This window comes from Ornithodoros turicata, chromosome 1 (genome assembly GCF_037126465.1).
Source record: "Ornithodoros turicata isolate Travis chromosome 1, ASM3712646v1, whole genome shotgun sequence".
Taxonomy (NCBI): domain Eukaryota; kingdom Metazoa; phylum Arthropoda; class Arachnida; order Ixodida; family Argasidae; genus Ornithodoros; species Ornithodoros turicata.
Genome location: NC_088201.1, coordinates 185,572,579 through 185,588,584, shown reverse-complemented (window position 1 = coordinate 185,588,584; position 16,006 = coordinate 185,572,579). Strand labels below are relative to the sequence as shown.

General features: G+C 49.1%; 1 protein-coding gene across 1 annotated transcript in view; it reads left to right on the top strand.

Annotated features, from left to right (window-relative positions):
• LOC135374011 (uncharacterized) overlaps window positions 1-16,006 on the top strand; it is a 135,803-nt gene that overhangs the window by 69,058 nt on the left and 50,739 nt on the right. The gene's annotated exons all lie outside the window — the stretch shown is intronic.

Here is a 16,006-nt window from a genome sequence, read left to right as displayed (position 1 = left end):
TTGGATTTGGAATGGCTTGCCTTGCATCCCGCCATCTCGGTTCTCAATGTCCCGCCGAAACTTCCGTTTCGTTCAAAAATAAATCCTGTGATTTTTCGATTGTGTGAAACTGTCAACGGACACTGTCTGTAGGCTGCTTCAAGCTTAAGAGCTGGTCCGTTTGTCAGACAGACCACCTCTGAGGCCTATAGACATTTTCGCTTCTGAGCACTAAGGGTGCATCATGCAATACTCTCACACATAATTACATTGGCAGTTCGACGTTTAATTCACAACTGTAGGAGGCCGAAAACGTATCGGTTTATTCGTCGTCGGAATCAGGTGTCCAACCCGCTTTCGAAGCTAGCGCGAGCGCCGAGTCACGAAACATATGTCCTACCGTCCTCACGATATTCAACATGCCCATTCCGCAACTAGGGGCCGCTACACTGTTCCCCCCTGCAGAGAGATGTTCGCGTCCCGCGAAGGGTACCACAGAGGAATTTGCCTTGTATCGTTGGGGCGGTCCTAACTGTCCGCGAGGGCGTAACTGCATGATGCCGGAGTGACGGTCAGAGGGAGCGTCGGGTACTGTGCCGGTGCGACCTGGGGAAACATCTGTTGAATCAGGAGTGTGTGAAGCATCGTTGGAGGGATCCACGTCCTGATCCGACGCAGTAGGTGGGTGTCGAATTTGACAGAAGCTGAAGAGGTAGGGCTTGGAGGGAGCGAAGCGTTGTCCCCTTGAGGTGGTGTAAGCCGTGTGCCGGAGTCAGCGAGCAAGTGAATGAACCGGCCCGAACTGATATCCAGGGCGAGGGCCGGTTGATCCTGAACACTACCTCCGTAGCCAAGGTAGTCCCGGGCCTCCACAGGAGTATCCTGTGGAGACGATAGCGGAGCTGCATCTACTGGGTCGGAAGAAAGCGTCGAGCTCCCTTGGGGAGGTATACCAGAAAATCGTTTGAGGCGATTGTGATGAACGACGGGCCGCTTTCGGCTATGCTCCCGGTGTTGTATACGGTAGATGTTGTTGGGAAGTGTTTTGATTATGGTATAGGGCCCTTGCCAGGGGATGTGGAACTTGGAGTGTCCTCGACGCACAGCTGGGCAATGCAGCATAACGATGTCGCCTTCGTTTGTATTCGACGTTGCCAAGAGTGGAGTCATAATTCCGTTTTTGCCGCGCTTTCGCTCTGGTACCATTGGACATAGGGGCTTCCCGGGCGGCCTGCAGTGCTTGAGTAATATCCTGGAGGTGGTTGGGTTGAGTGGGACAAACGTGATGGAACGCATCGACAAGGGTGTCCACTGGTAGCACAGCTTCTCGTCCAAACAAGAGATAGTGCGGAGTGAAACCCGTGGAATCATGTACACTGGAACGGTGTACCATCATGACCATTTGGAGGTAAGTGTCCCAGTCGCGTTGATGTTCGTCAACGTAAACCCTGAGCATACAAGGTGCGGATGAACCGTTCCACCAGACCACCCGATTGGGGGTGATAGGCCGTAGTTCTTGTTTTCGCAATACTGAGGATCTCACAGATGTCTTTGAAGGGAGCACTTTCGAACGTCCGCCGTTGGTCGGAATATAGCGAAATGGGCAGGCCAAAGCGGGAGAAGTTCTCGATGAAGCAGGTGGCGATAACTTCTGAGTGCTGTGAGGGGATCGGAAAGGCTTCGACCCATCTGGTGAAGTAGTCCGAAACGACCCGTATATACCGGTGTCAGTGTTCTGTCAGGGACAGTGGGCCAAGAATATCTACTGGAACCCGTTGAAAGGGAGCGTTAGAAACCTGGGCGACCAGAGGAGCACGAGGTGTTACGGGTGGTGGTTTCCGCGGGCAGCATTTCACACACGATGCACACCAGTCGGAGACGCTGGACTTCATGCCGATCCAAAAGAATCTGCTTTTGATCTTCTCCAAAGTTTTTTTTTTTTTTTTTCTGCCGAGATGGCCTCCGAAGGGGCTGTCGTGTGCAGACTTGAGGATTTCAGCAACCAAAGTTTTTGGCACTACATGGAGGGGAGGACTGGTGGGATTCTTCTTCCACACTAAATAGCTGTCGAGGATTTCCAAACAATGTTTGTGGAGCAGGTAGTGCTTAGATTCGGCCTGAAGAGACGGGGCCGTGACGCCGTCCGACAGTGTACGAATGACCTCAGACAGAACTGTGTCACGCATCTGGTGTGCACATAAATCGGCATGGGACAGTGCCGACTGCAGTGTTGACATGAAAGCCGTGTGTGGCGAATTGACGGATGAGCGAGGCATTCGCGACAGGCCGTCGGCGTTACGATGTGGTGCGTACACGGCGTTCGCTCCGCGTTCCGGGTCGATGAACAACACGAAAATGAAACTCACTGAGTTGTTCGAGCCAGCGTGCAACCTGGCCTTCTGGTCCCTTGAAGCTCCTGAGCCTCTGTAGTGCACTGTGGTCGGTCCTGCAGACCAACTCCGTGCCGTGAAGATAATGACGGAACATGCGAGTGAAATAGACAAGCGAGAGCAACTCTGCGTGTGACACTGCACTTCCTTTCGGGGTTGGTGAGGGCTCGACTTCGATAAGCTACGACGCGTTCGGTCCCGTCTTGCTCTTATGAAAGGACAGCGCTGATACCGCTGTCGCTTGCATCCGTATCCAAAATGACGGGTAGGCTGAAGTCTGGATAGGCGAGTACTGGCGTGCTTGCAAGAAGGCGTTTGAGATGGGTAAAGGCAGCCTCACAGTCCTCGGTCCACGCAAAGGCGGTGCCCTTTTCGAGTTGACGACGCAGAGGAGAGGCGATAGTAGCGAAATCTCTGATGAACCGGCGGTAATATGACCCTAAACCAAAGAACGATCGGAGCTACTCCACACCAGACTGCGACGGCCAGTTGACGACCTTCTCAGTCTTGGCAGGGTCAGTATGAATGCCATCTGGGCCAACATGGTGCTCAAGATACAAGACGTTGTTGTTAAAAAAAATTACACTTCTGAAGTTTGATCTTGAGGTGCACTGACCGCAGACGAGAGAGAACGGCGTGGAGGTGCCGCAGATGTTCTTGAGGAGTCTTACTGAAAACGATGATGTCGTTTTGATCGGATATCGGATTTGAGGTCCCCCACAATGTGCTGCATGAGCCTTTAGAAGGTGGAAGGCGCATTGCAAAGCCCGAAAGGTAGCACATTGAATTCGAAGAGACCGGCATGTGTCGTGAACGCCGCCTTGTGTCTGGATGCTTCATCCAGCTCTACTTGCCAATAGCAAGATCAAACGTAGTAAAGTGCCTGGCACCCTTCAAGAGTTCGACGGTATCGTCGATACGCGGAAGGGGAAAGGCGTCTTTACGAGTAACTTCGTTGACGCGACGGTAATCGACGCAGAAGCGATGAGTGCCGTCCTTCTTCCGAACCTGTAGGATTGGTGACGCCCAAGGGCTTTCAGAAGGCCGGGCAATACCCATGTCCAGCATATTGGCTATTTTCTCGTCGACGACTTGGTGCCCAGTGGGAAACATACGACGTCGACGCTGCTTGATCGGCGTGGCTTCACCTGTGTCAATATTGTGACGAATTAGGGAACATGAAAGAACTGATGTTCTGAGGCTGGAGCAACATAGAAGGGACAAACACATACAAAGCCTCAATTCGCCTAAGAAATTAACGATGAAAGATGAAAGTCACTGAAAAGGTTAGCCAGCTGTAGGACTCGAACCCACGTCTTCTGGATTGCCGGTCCAGGGCTCTACCAATTGAGCTAAGTCGCTTATCTTTCATCGTTAATTTCTTAGGCTAATTGAGGTTTTGTATGTGTTTGTCCCTTCTATGTTGTTCCAGCCTCAGAACATCAGTTTTTTCATGTTCAACAGATGCCGCCTGCGTCCATCCCGTCGTATGAATGTGTGTATGAGTGAGCAAAAATGTAAGAGTGAAAGGAGGATGAGAGAGAGAGAGAGAGAGTGGCTGGTTTGTCCCTTCAGATGACGCACCCTGGAAGTAGCTGAAAAGGCGTGTTAGCTTAGCTCAATTGGTAGAGCCCTGAACCGGCAATGAAGATGTGGGTTCGAGTCCTACAGCTGGCTAACCTTCTCAGTGACTTTCATCTTTCATCGTGAATTAGGGAAGTTCGACCTAAGTCCCAATCGCCTTGAGATATAATATCTTCGAAGCTGTGCAGAAGGTCCACAAGAGACGAACGATGGTTGCTGTCCAGGTCCGGGCAACCAGAAATAGACGAGGCAAGTACCGATTTGTCCCAAGGGCTACGGCGCGGGGATACGGCCCCGGACACAAGGTGGGCGTTGTCCGATCCTAAAGAGTACTCCGAGTTGTTACTCAAATGGTGTAATCGGGCTAACGTTGTGCCGCGATACAACGTAACTGGGTCGGGAGACGGATTCGTGACAAGCATGGGAACACTCCCCAATCCAGCTTCCGCTAAAGACCACGTCGTGAAGACCCCTTTCTTGGAGTACAAATCTGCTCTTGGCTCGAGAACGGCTGCGCCACAGAGCTACAGGGACTCAGCAACCGGAATCTTCACATCCAGGAAGCGCTGTGTATGTGGCTGCAGTACAGTAGTGACCGTGGGGCAGAGGTCCAGGCCGACCTACGATTCCCTGCGGTTCTGTTTGCGTTGGCGAGCGAGCCCTGAGGGTGCGAGCGTCGAAGTCGACGATGCAACGGTGTCCGACGAGGAAGTCTACGCCGAGAATGCAATCATGCGGTATACCACGGACAACGAAAACAGGTCGAACGGTAGTGGTGGTTCCCGGGACAGATATCTGCAGGTCATAAACTCCAGCGACGTTCAATGGGTTACCATTGTGGTCGTAAACAGGCTGAGGAAGAGTCGCTTGGGTCGGGAAACGTCTCGGCAGTTGCCCGCAGATATCGTAGTTGAGGATTGTCATACTGGATTCCGAGTCTAGCAATTCCTAACCGGCGAACCTTCAACGGCGCCGGTGATCATGATTGAGGGACCTCCCATGTTACCGGTGGTGGCCTGCTGTATAGGCGTTCCCAGTGAGGCCGCACAAGGAACGCCGGTTAGTTACCCGTTGCCGGATATGGGGGAAACCGGGACTGGGCTCGTCCTCGTGGACGCCGTGTACAAGACCTTGCGAGGTGGCCCGGATTGCCGCAGCGGTAGCACACTGGGACGTTCGCAGGGCGTGCATTCTGCGACGCGTTAGAGGTGGCAAGGGCATCCACTTTCCTACCCAATTCAGCTATCGCTGATGCAAGTCCCACCAGCGGATCTGTCGTGGGTGTGGCGGCTTGTGACACGTTCGCCAATGTGTGCGTTGCAGCGGAAGGAGTTGGCGGAAGCTGGCGAATAGCTGCAAGACGTGCGGCTACTTGAAGCGCGTCAGCAAGCGTTGCGGGGTTAGCAGAGGTGACCTTGTCTCTGGTGGCGGAGTCGAGGCCTAGAATTAACTGATCTCGTGCCATGCTGTCTCTCATCTGCGACGAGGAACCAGGATAAGCTTTGTCGTAGGTGTCGAATAAATCGTACGCATATGTATCCAGATATTCGTCAGGTCGGTGGGTGCGGGAGCGGAAGTTCGCTGCTGGAGTATGCGCATGGCCGATGGAGAACATCTAGCAGACAGTGCATCGCGGAGCTTCACGTAGGATTCTTTCTCCGCCGGTGTGAGATGGTCATACATCCGTTGAGCACGTCCTCGAAGGCGAGTGGGGAGGAGTAGTAAATTGCTCGTCGGTCCAAGAATTAGCTGCAGCACAGGCGGAAAAGAGCTTCTCCCAGGAATCGAAGTCCCCATCTCCGGAACATGTGTCGGGTAAGAGAAGTTGCTGCAGTACTGACGAGTTTTCAGCCGTCATGTCACTAAGACGAATCCCACCGCTGCCACCAAAATGTACCAGGCCGAAAACGTATGGGTTTATTCGTCGTCGGAATGAGATGTCCAACCCGTTTTGGAAGCTAGCGCGAGCGCCGAGTCACGAAACATGTGTCCCACCGTCCTCGCGATGCATCAGTTCTTAGAAATGGAACGGATTGAAAAAAAAAAAGAAACGCACCACTCGGTCGCTGAGGTCAGGCAAAAGGACTACCATACACGCATTTTGTCTGTTTTGTTGGTTCTGAATTGCGACTGATGTCGCGTTCTGGTGTCCCAGAGATTGCTAAAGTAAGTCCTGAAATGTGCACATCACAACCAGTCGTAGGAGGTCATTGTGTCCAGGAATAGGAATGTGAATGTTGGTAGACTTTTTTCATAGTGGCTTGCTTATGGTCAACTTGATGACACCGCAGAACCTGTACCGCAAGAACGAACGACGAAATAGTCCTCTATTTAAGCGAGTGTACAGTAGATGATGATGTTTCCCCTCTCGACTATTGGATGTCCACAGCAGCCCGCTACCTGCTGCTTTCGGAAGTTAGCGAAACATGTATTTGCAGTACGTGCAAGTTCTGGAGCAGTTGAAAGAGTGTTCTCTGCAGCCAACCTGATCAAGACCGCGAAAAGAAACAGACTGCATCCAGCTCCATTGGAGCGGCTGGTCTTTCTAAACAAGAACCTGAGAGAATAAGACTATGCTTGCGCGTGTTGGGCGGATGTTCTATTGAGTTTGCTATAGCACAACTGCGATGTGCGGCACGCAGCCATCGCATTTAACGTAGCATAATTCTCGACAGGTGGCTTTATCATATGCGTCCAGTCGGCGTATTTGACAAACGTTACTCTGTCGCTCTGTCGTTACGTCCCTCTGTTGGCTGTTCATACTCTCCGCTGCAGGTGACGTTTATAGGTGTTTGTACCATGTCACGGGTCTTATCCCGCGAATGCTTGCACTAATTGTATAACTCAGACATGTTCAGATGCATGCTACAGTTGTTTCGGGAACTTTCGCCCCGGATTCGTTGACGGATTTGATAAATCCGGATTTAAAACCGGATTTGACTTGGCGCACCAAAAACAAATCCGGATTTAAACTCATTTGATTTGTTGCCTCAAGTTTAAGTCCGGACTTGATTTTGGATTTTATTTGCGGTGTTCCGAAAAACATAGATTTGATTTAAATCCGATTTGACTCGTTGAATCCGCAACACTGATCTGAACAATGAATGTTCTTCGTGTGCGGCCTTTTGCGCCGCATTTTTTTCGCTTTAATTCATTTATTTTTTGTGTATCTTATCCGTTAGTGGAAAGCATGCGCATGGGGCAGTCGGGGTGTGCCAGCCATTTGTCCACATGGTATCCCATAACTGCGAGCAGTGCAATCGATGTGGGCAAATGGAAGCTTTTTTTAATTCCGTGTTAACGCCGCGAAGCTACTGTGGCTATGAGCGGCGTACAGACGTGGACAGATGGAGAGAGGACAGGGGGTTAGTATGCGTCCTGGGCCAACTTCAGTGGGAACTGTGCCGACATTCGTCTGGAAAGTACTCGGAAAACCCAGGGAAAACATCAGACAGCAGAGCCGGTGACAGGATTCGAACCCGTGTCGCCTCCCAGTCTCGGCGTGGAAAGCGGCCACCATAACCACTGTGCCACGGGAGCTGGTAGGAAACGGAAGCGCATGCAAGTGTCGCCATCTTGCCTCATCATGAAATTTCCAAAATGCGAATGTTAGATTCATTCGCACACTCTAGAAACACTAAAAACTATGCAGGCACTTTTTCATCCTGCTTGCTACCAAAACCAGCCCTATGTTGTACAGTTTGGTTTGTCCTCTGCCCATTTCTCCAAACACCAACGCAAAAAAAAAAAAACGCTGTAATGTAAGTGAACCATATCGGCCAACATGTGCGGACACAAAATGAAATTGGTAACAGGTAACAAACATATTGACCCGTCTCTCAGTACTTACTTGCTGCAACCCATACGTCATGGGATTAAAACACAGAAATCACAAGAATTATTCACTGTGAGACTGGAACAAATACGTGTCATGTTCTTTCTCTCTTTTCTTGTCTCACTGACACCTCGAGTTCCCCTGGCTATGTGGAAAAGACTAAAGGTTTTACACGCCGAAACTGGAATCTCACCGAGGTTTGAGTCATGGTACCGGCTGTGCGTTCTCACTGGGTGCTTTCCTTAGACGCTTTAAGGCAAATATTGGCACATTTCCTTGTAAGGTCAGCCATGGACGCGCCGCCCTGCAACATGCCCTTCGCCACACTTAACAGACAGCTCGCTTAGCAATACTACGCTACCGACCAACCAGGAAGCTCCTACATTTATCTTCTCGCAGATATGTCCGTTGACATGACACGAAACACCTTTTGGAGCAATTGCATGCTAGCTTTAGTACAGTGCCGGAAGTCATTTCCGGAGAAGTGAAGTAACAACATCAATGGTTTACCCAGAATTTTGTGCCTGGGGGTGTGTCATGCTCCATAGGGGAAGTGACGTGACCGATCCCATACATTTTTATGCCCTTTGACGAAATATTACGTAACCTCACAAAATTTTTAGGGGGGGGGGGAGAATTTTGTGCCAACATTCGTCTGAGAATTCTGCCCCCCAAACCAGCGGAAACCACAGACTCCATCGACCAGAGGATTCGAATACACCACCTGATAACCTTACGGACGTCTGTCGATCAGGAACGAGCGGCGCCCCTACCCAGTCGGCCATGCCACTAGTCGGTCTGTGTGTCATAACGCGTCTTACGTACGTGGTGCGTTTGTCGTCTGGCAACACTCAGGAATGTTTGGTAGGTGTAACTCTACTCCAATTCCTCTTGGCACGTGCGTTATCGGTACAGGATCTGTTAAAGGGAGGAAGAAAAAGCAAAACCATAAACGACGAACCACAGCTGCTGTCGTGCACTGCAGTAGTCAGCTAAATCTGTGTTACAAATACTAACAACAACAATGGTTGGGCTAGTTGGTAATACTGATGCATGATGGTGCAACACACACGGACAAAAGAGGAGACACTCACACGCGCCACTCTCAACTCAGTTTAATAGCAACAGAACGAAAAGAAAGAAGACCATCCAGAAAACACCTCCCGCCCCCTACCAGAAACATCGAACAAGTTCAACTACACAGCGATAAGCGGCTGTCATCCACTATCATCGAGATACTATCTCCCGCACTGACAACGTCACGGAAGGCTGGCTTACCCACTTTTCACCCGACTTACTTATCATGTATACCTCAATAACCTCTCGCGTCAGCGCATTACGCGACAGTGCCAAGATACCAGTCTTCCGAAAGTCCGGTGTACACACACATCTACTACAATGTACAGCGAGGTGTCCCCGCGGAGTGCCACTCATTGATGCCGCATGCTCCATCAGCCTAACATTGGCACACCTCCCAAGTTGCCCTATATAAACTCTGCCACATGAGAGAGAGAGAGGATACACTACTCCTACTCTACAAGGAATAAACCCTTTCACATGTTTGACACCACACATAGGCCTCCGTTCCTGGCCATTCACCTTGGCCGTCAAGCTCTTGAGCTTAAAGCGAAGCGTGGCATTGTGAAGTCCTGCCTGGGTGCGGCTTTGCAGAAGTGGTGTTGTCATAAGGTTGTGAAGGCGTACAATCGCCAGTGTGAGCGGATCCGGGAGGCTGGGTATCCCCAGTGGGTTCTTAAAAGTGTCTGTCTTTGTTGAGGGAGAGGAAGGGGAGTCCCGGAGAGATGCAGGCTGAGGAGGGGCGGCGCGTGAGGTACATGGTTATGACGTACATTCGTGTGGTCTCCCATAACCTCAAGAAGCTTGGTGACCGGTACGGTGTTCGAGTGCTTTTTTCCGCACCGTTCTTCGTGTCCCGTCTCTGCGCTGTTTTCTACGTAGTTATATACCAACTTGCCCAAATCTCCGCCTTAACTAAGTTAGGGTGCTTAGGACGGCACGGTTGTTTTCGTAGGATTACGATGATACCCTACTGGAAAAACCTATAAGTAATTCATATTGGTCTTGTGTAAAATTATATAGGATGCTACAGGATCCTTATTGGTTATTTAGGAACCTATATAACTCCTGTGTAGGCCATTATGGGATCCTAAACGAGCCCATGCAGGAGTCATGTAGGACCATGCAGGACCCATAAGTTCCTAGATTGAGGATGTAGGAGTTACACGGGTCCTATATGTAGACCATGCAGGAGTCATACAGGGTCACCTACGGTCACATAGGAGTCATCCTTTGTCGACCAGTTATAAGTCCCTGAAACCTTCAAACAAGTAAGAACGTGCAGGAATACAAATCAGCCCTCCAAAAATGAATATAAAATTTTTACATGTAAAAATTTTATATTGATTTTAGGAGGGCTGATATGTGTTTCATCAGTTATTTGAAGCTGCAGCTTAAAATAACTGATGTTCGATTCATTTTTGGAACATACATACAAGTCCATTATTGATCGACCAAACATCAAACATCAAATGATGCGTGCGTTCCATGCACACATTTGCCATATTACAGTATTTGGCGTTTTTCAATCGTCCAGTGGTTGTTTGAACCCCATCCAGCGATATTGCTTTGTCGCTCGATGGGTTTCCGGGTCTAATATCTCGGCCTGCAGCTGTCATATCGGGACGTGGTTTTTTGTGACGATTCTCGGTGCACGGTTATGCTGTTGAAAAGCAACTGACAGCAGTAAGGAAGTCATGTAAACGTACTGTTAATATGCAAATAAATCCTCTTTTGTGAAATGCATGCATTACGGTCTTGAGTAATTTTTCCTGTTAAAGATGATGCAAAACAACTTGCAGGATGTCTCACTTGAACTGTAAATAAAGTTGTGTGTTCCAAGGCTACATGTTGGGAAAAAATAAATGCCATGGTCTGCTGGGCCATGTTTAGGTATATTAACAGCTAGGGTCAGAAGTTTCCAGGAGGTACAGTTTTCAAACTTGGGGTGTAAATAATAGGCTTCGCATTTACATGGTCAGATTACTGTAACCTCAGTTTAAAAAAAGAAAGAAAAACTCACACAGCGTGAAGGTTAGGGGTAAAAAATGGGCCTTATACGGCTCTATTGCACACATCTTGAAGCAAAGGTGCTCCTGAATATATATAAAGGTTGAGGTCTGTTCAGACTATATACCTGCACCAGAAGTTTTGTGCTTACTGCTAGATTTCGTTGCACAAAATTGGAACTTTTAGCTTTTTACAGACAGTGGGGAGGGGGGGGGTAAATATTGGGTTAAAGCTTCTTCCCGATAACTGCGTCTGTCTACTGGGGGGCTAAAATGAGGGAGAATATGATTTAAACATAACTTTAAGCTCTATCTATAGCCTATGGTGTTGGAGCTGAGAGTGAGAAGCAGGGGCATTCTCTGCGTGTGCATAAAAAAATGCGGCCAGTCGTGGCAACATTTCAAATGTCCACATTCGTTCATCAAAGTCTATTCTTTGCACTATGCAGTCGTGTCCGTTGTCCACAACGAAGTCGCACCACTTCAACCCAGTAATGGCAAGCTGCCCTTGCACTTGATGAAAGTATTTATGCGTCTCCTTTAGTTTACCATTTCTGAGATATGGTGCGTGTTCTATGGCGTCAGCAATGTTCTCCACCTGCAGGTGCATAGCTTTTGCTAAAGTCTTTACCTCAATTAGACCAAACTCATTTGTAGTCTTGTCAAGCACCACTCCATCAGGGGAGGCACCCAGGAAGGGAACACCAGGATTTACGCAGAGACCAACACTATACACGCAGTTCCCAGTTTTCTCAGTGTACCTCTGTAATGCTGCTTTTTCATTTTTACTCCCAGTAATGGCCGTGGGGCGTCCCCCAGAACCTGCTAGTACATCACATGCAAATTTTTCCGTTACTGCAGACTTCCGCCTCACAATGGCACCAAACCTTGAAGCAGTGATTCAGCCATGCCTTTCACTGTGCCACAGAGAGCTTCGAGACTGATTTCGTGTTTTACACTCAAGTTCTTGAGCATCTTCAACGGTAAGAGTCCTTGAACACCTTGTTCTTGTTGCTCCAATCCAGAGAGCAGCAACAGGTAGCCTCACTGGTGGCTCATCCGGTTCATTAGTCTCTGTATCAGGCTGTTTACGTCGTGGTACTGGTTGTATGTTAGTCTCTTCCAAAACTGCAGCAAGCATCGGAGAAAGGGAATGCTCCATAAGGTCCCTGTGGAGGGTGTGCAATGCTGCGGATGAAACAGTAGCACTTACAGATGTGTGTCTACTACAGTTCTGGTTGTTTGAAGGCTTTAGTGGCACATGCTTCACAAACACTAGTTCCTCGAAACGTTCCACTGGAGCAGACTGCTTTATGGCACGTGCGGTTGGAACCCCCCACTTTCGTGGCTTTTCAGTGCAGGACGCCACATCTTGCACATACTTCAGGTCCTGCCTGATCACATCAAGTAGAAACAACAGCAGTGCACATACATGCTTACACGTACCATCAGTTCCTGCGTGGCATATGCAGTAGCCTCCTGTCACGTTTCCATCATCGCCAATTCTCGTAACTGTTCGCCTCAGTTTTCGCAGTGTAAAAGATGACTCCACTGTCGCCTTTACAACAACGAAGTCCTGGCCATAATGAAGAAGCACATTTGTCACCTTGTCACCTTTGTACATCCTGTATCCCTCCTTGCCATGCTTGGATGCACCAGCCTGCTCTTGGTGAAACAAAATTTTCGCTTCATTGAAGGCAGCAGGGAAGTTCCCCAACTGTTTTGTCCAAGGCCCTTTTGGCACCTCAAATTGCATCGTGAACCTGGAATCATGAATGCACACAAAACCCTGCTTTATATCACATTTTCACATTTCAATCCTGAAGGACACGAGTCCATGTAAACGTGTTTAAAACTCGCACTATACTCAGTAAGGCAGGGGATGGTAGCATAAACGAATCAGAACCAATCCCTCTTTCTCTCGGCTCCTGCATATCGTGGCAATTGTTTGTATTACATTTGTACACCTTTTGTGGTATCAGGCTATACAAAGAAACAGATTCGTCAAACCAACCGGTGTTTGTGATTCAGTCATCGAGACTCTGTCGACAACAAACCCGACTGTCGGTTGTTTCCGTGACCGAACGCAGCGAGAGTGAAAATTTTATGTAAAAAAATTGACGGGACGGCCAGTTTCGGTTTCTACAATATCATTGTTATTCTGCACCTTTTGTGATATCGTGCACAGTGACAACGCTTAATATGCACTGCCAGTGTTACTACGAAATGCTGTGAGGCGTTTCAGCACACGTGGACTTCTCCACGAACTTAATCACACGTAAAAAGCCCATTTCACGATCCATCACGTCAAGGGGTATGTCACCAAATAACGCTGGCGTCCAATGCATTTCAATTTTCAGTAGATTCGATACATGGCCTTGAAGCTGCTATAGCAACGACAGGCAGCATCTGCGAAGTAATATAAGAAAACATTTAGAGAAAGAGCCTTGCCTGCATGCATTGATCACGTTTATGAACGCCTGGTGTCTTGAGCAGTGACGCACGTAAACAACACCTATGTAGTGTAGGGGAGTAAGCGTTAACGAGAGTAAATGGACTATACGGTGCCGCTAACTGTGCAAGAGAATTTATGACAAGGAATTGGCAGACGTACCCGCCTCGTCAGTGTGTCGGTGTCAGCCGTGTCAGATGTCAGCGCCCGGCATAGCAGACATCACCCTCGCGAGCGAAAAAACGTGTCCCATGATTCCCGGAGCCGCAGCGACGTTCCCCTCTGGCGGCGCTCCGAGTTATTCAGCTCGCGTATTCTCGAGGACTCTTCACGAATGTTGATGACATAGATGATATTTTAGACTGGTATGCCGCAGTCTGTTTTGTGTTACAATAACTTACCTAAATCCCCAACAAACACACTACATCTGACGATGAAACCTCTGCAACACGTTCATCTTGTGGTGTTTCAGTCCTTGCACGTAAAACCGATGGGATAATCATTGGGACTCCTTGCGAGAACATCGAAGAGAATTCCTGTGTACCGGGTGAGCACGTGTGGAAGAACAACAACAACTTTATTTCTTGCTTTGGAGAGTGGGGAGGTTCATCGCCACAGGCGGTACTCTACCCCATTGCCGGTGGGACTGTGGGGAATAAAATAACGAGCCCCTTCACAATAACGATCAAAGTCCGATGGTGCCCAGAAATGTCAGAAGAGCTTTGAGCGCAGAGCGTTCCTGGGCTGGATTAGGCCAGGGACCAAGCAATTTAGATAGGGAGAAGGGGCGAGAGTCCAGCTGACGAAGAGACTCGGAGAGTGTGGTTCGGGAAGGTTGGTAGTGGGGGCAGTGAAGAAGAATATGCTCCAGATCCTCCAGAACACCGCAGTGGCAGCAGATAGGAGAGTCAACTTGTCTCAAGCGGTAACGCCACTGAGCTGTAAAGGCCACATCGAGGCGCATTCGGTGGATTAATGCAGCATCTTGACGAGAGGTGTTTCGTGGCATGCGCAATGCGACCGTTGGATCAACTCTGCTCAACATAGAGGGGGGAAGAATGTCGGTTGTCCATTGGCGGCAAGCCAGGGGTGTCACTAGGCGTCGCAGAATTGAACGGAGGTCTCCACTCAGCAGAACAACACTGGTCCGTTTCCGATACGAGAGTGCTGCTTCTGCGGCGCTATCGGCCTGCTCATTCCCCATGACACCACAATTGGCTGGAACCCACTGGAGAACTAGCCTGTGGCCTGCTGCGTAGATGGTGTGGTAAGCCATTAACGCATCTGTGACTAGGGGTGCGGACGGGCCTCGTATGCCGGAATTTTCAATTGCTTCAATTTTCAAGTGCAGATTTGGAATCTGTGAAGACTGCCCATTCCCGCGGTGTAAAATCAGCGATGTGTTGTAGAAAGGAAAGGATGGCGTAGAGTTCCGAAGCTGTGCAGGAGGTTGGATGTGAAAGGCGTCTTCCGTGCACTACGCCTTCGGATGGTATGACGAATGCTGAGGCGGACTTGTTGTTTCGGTATGCGCATTCGGTATATGCTGCCGTAAACGTAGAAAACTTCTTGTCTACCAGAGCATGAAAATGGGCTCGGAGGACTTGAGGGGGGACCTGATATCTTCTTTCCAGAAGGTTTGGAAGGCGTACAAAAAGTGGGTGGTACCGGTAGCGACCAGGGCGCTTCCGGCGGTATAGTGTCCTCAGTTATGAAGCCAGTGAGAGTCTGGCGTGTCCTCTGCGCTAGTCGATAAAAGTCGCTTTCAGGGTAGTATCGAATTTTCCTGAGGAGTGGGTGGCGGGGAATGTGAGCACGCAAACGGAGGAAGTGCCGAGCCGTTTCACGTTCACAGACAACCTCAGTCGGGAGCCCACCAGCTGCAGAGAACTCCACACACGTGTGGAGTTCTCTGCATTATAACCGGAATTCTGCAGAGAAATAAAATTGATCCAGTGGACGTGATGACAGTGTTATATATGGCATGCCATTTAATATGTCAAAATGCAGTAAGCACGACGCTCAAATTTGCCGTGCTGTAACAGAAGTTTCCGCCTTTAAGTCAGACATTCAGCGAACCGTTAGCACGTTACGCAGACGGTTCAAGAACACAAGGGGTGAGATGTGCGATGGTAACTGAGACATGTCTGCGATCACATCGCTTAGAAGGTATCATGTCAATGTTCAGTGCTGAAGTCTATGGGGTTGATCATAGCATTAAATTATGTCTTGCAACATCATTTGCAACTCCACTGTTATTTACATTTACTCTCTAAGCTGGCTCAAAGCAATATGCAATTTACAGACCCAGAGAAACTTTCTGGTTCTGAGAGCCCAATGTCTAGCCAGTAAAATAATCAGGCCTTTCGTTGAGGTTTTGCTGGGTACTGGATCATGGAGTATTGGCGGAAATGAATTTAATCACAAAGCTGCTGTTGCCGCTGACAAATTCGAACCGCCCATTTTCCCATAGAAACTCCTTTCCACGTTCCATTAGGCTATCTAATCGTTTACCTTCACCGATACGTCTCAGTTGTAAATCATACATTATATAAAACGGTTGTCCGTTTTTTTTATTGTAATGTTACTAATCCATGACATTGTTGTGCTGCTGTATTCCCGTGCTATTTATTTCCTTGTTGGTTTGCTGTACTGTTGCCTGTGTTCCAAGGCACTTCGA